Below are 2,553 nucleotides of genomic sequence, written 5' to 3'. Positions count from 1 at the left end.
TCCATATCACTACGATAGATCGAGGACCAGGAATGTTGGCCTGTTTCTCCCAGAGTAACCCTGTTTGGAAAGCCAATGGAAGTGGCCTCTGTTCATCTGGGCTTGGAGTCCATTATCCTTGATCTGCCCATTATACCGGGTGTCCAGCATCTATCCTACAAGATGAGGATGGGAGAAGGGAGGGAGTATTTTTCAGTTCTCTTGCCTGGAAAAAAGCTTCTACAATACAGAGGTGGAGAGAGAAATCATAAATGTTAGTGGCCTACCCTTCTAGGGAAGATCCCATAGCAGTAGAATGGAAGCTTGGGGGAGAGGAAGCCTCATATTTTGACTACGATCACTCAGACTGCACTTTTATTATTGCTGAGCCAATGGACCAGAGAGAGAGAGAGGAATGTGGCTTAACCTTCATTGTTGTAACCCAGATTTAATAGATTTTCTTAAGTAGATGTGTTTCCTTTTGCTGTATTATCTTAGGACAATTTTCATAGACTATAAAGGATTGAGTTTTTTAAAAATAATTTTTACCAGTATGGTTGTTACATTGAGACGTCAGTCCAGAGAGCTCCTCACACTGTCATCTCAGGTGATCATTCATTTTTTCCTTATTGTGCTACCAACTGACAAAAACATTAATAAAAGCCATATATGGTCCATAAACTGGCAAGTATGAATCAAAGTCCAACAAATTCTAGTACAATTTCAAAGAAGACAGCTTCATTAAGAAAGATCTAAGGCCGGGCTATGGAGCAGGTAAATGAGCTGAAAGGAAGGACAATAAAGTCCTGAGTACTGGTAACATCAATGATGCTTTACACTGCTATTTAGAAGCAATTAAGTTGGACTCCCAGAACCATGTGCTCTCCAGCAATCAGCCTGCAGGTTAGAAAGGAGACTACCAGAAGGCTTAAGAGGATGGCTGTAAAACTGCTGACCTAAAGCCTGACTGGGGTAAGGGTATTCAAGAAAAGCAGCAGTTCTTGAGTTCTTAAACTGATTTGAAGAAGCCAAGCAAACCTAGGAGTAGGATTTAAAACATGAAGCAAATAACCGTCCACTTAAAGAAGGTTTACATAATGTGGAAGCCAGGTTAGCAGAGAGGAAATTTACTAACCTTTTCAACATGCCCAATCTGTATCAGAAGTCAGAGAGTAATCCCAGGACAAGAATACTGCTCAGTGATCCTACCTACTGGGAACTGACAGAGCAACTACAAAACAAAGCCTCTGACCTGGACATGAAACTACAAGAGCCCCAAATCATGACCACATTCAGTGTCCTCCTTGGAGTGGATCTGGGCAGTATGAATAAGGAGGGAGAGGTTGCAACACCACCACCAGCTCATCCCAAAAAGGAGGACAAACCAGAGCCAATGGAAGAAGATTTTCCAGAGAATAAGAAGCACTGAAAGAAAATGAGCTGGGGAATAATGCTTACAAGAAGAAAGATTGTGACACAGCCTTGAAGCATTATTATCAAGCCAAGGAACTGGACCCCACCAACATGACTTATATCACAAATCAAGCAGTGGTATTCTTTGAAAAGGGTGACTATAATAAATGCTGAGAGCTTTGTGAGAAGGTCATTAAAGTGGGGAGAGAAAACTGAGAGGACTACCAACAAATTGTCAAAGCTTATGCTCAATTGGCAACTCCTATTTCAAAGAAGAAAATACAAGAATGCCATCCATTTCTACAAGTCTCTGGAAGAGCCCTGAACCCCAGATGTGCTCAAGAAATGTCAGCAGGCAGAGAAAATCCTGAAGGACCAAAAATGGCTGGCCTACATAAAGTCTGACCTGGCCATGGAGGAGAAGAACAAAGGCAATGAGTGTTCTCAGAAAGGGGACTACCCCCAGGCCATGAAGCATTATACAGAAGCCATCAAATGGAACCCACAGGATGCTAAATTGTACAGCAATGGAGCTACCTGCTACAACAAGCTCCTGGAGTTTCAATCAGCATGTAAGGAATGTGAGGAGTGTATCCACATGAACCCAACCTTCATCAAGGGTTACACACAGAAAGAAGCAGCCCTTGAAGAGATGAAGGACCACATGAAAGCCATGGATGTGCACCAAAAGGCACTAGACAACTGTAAGGAGGCAGCAGATAGTTACCAGTGCTGCGTGATGGCCCTGTAAAACTGCCACGATAGCCCTGAAGACGTAAAGCAGTAGGCCATGGCCGATCCCAAGGTGCAGCAGATTATGAGTGATCCAGCCATATGAGTCATCCTGGAACAGATGCAGAAGGACCCCCAGGCTCTCAGAAAACACTTTTTAAAATCCTGTAATAGCGCAGAAGATCCAGAAGCTGATAGATATGGATCTGATCACAATTTGTTGATGTTCATCCCCCCCTTCCCTTCACCCTTTTGTGGAAAGTGGAGCTGGGACCCCAGTAATGAGAATGGGGCAAAAGGGAGAGAAGGGGAAAGAGAACAACTTATCTCTCTATATTTATACACAGAGACTTATACTTGGCATTACTCATACAGTTGCTGCCTCTGGCCCATCCCAGCACACACATGGTCTCTTCGCTTCACCCTGGA

The 2,553-nt window shown here is 43.5% G+C and overlaps 1 pseudogene; it reads left to right on the top strand.

Annotated features, from left to right (window-relative positions):
• The first annotated feature begins 744 nt into the window (after nucleotides 1-744).
• LOC102493229 (stress-induced-phosphoprotein 1-like) lies at nucleotides 745-2,348 on the top strand (annotated as a pseudogene).
• The last annotated feature ends 205 nt before the right edge of the window (nucleotides 2,349-2,553 follow it).

Source organism: Tupaia chinensis, unplaced genomic scaffold (assembly GCF_000334495.1).
Source record: "Tupaia chinensis unplaced genomic scaffold, TupChi_1.0 Scaffold000232_3, whole genome shotgun sequence".
Taxonomy (NCBI): domain Eukaryota; kingdom Metazoa; phylum Chordata; class Mammalia; order Scandentia; family Tupaiidae; genus Tupaia; species Tupaia belangeri.
Note: the sequence above shows the minus strand (reverse complement) of the source record. Positions and strands in the feature narration are given on the sequence as shown.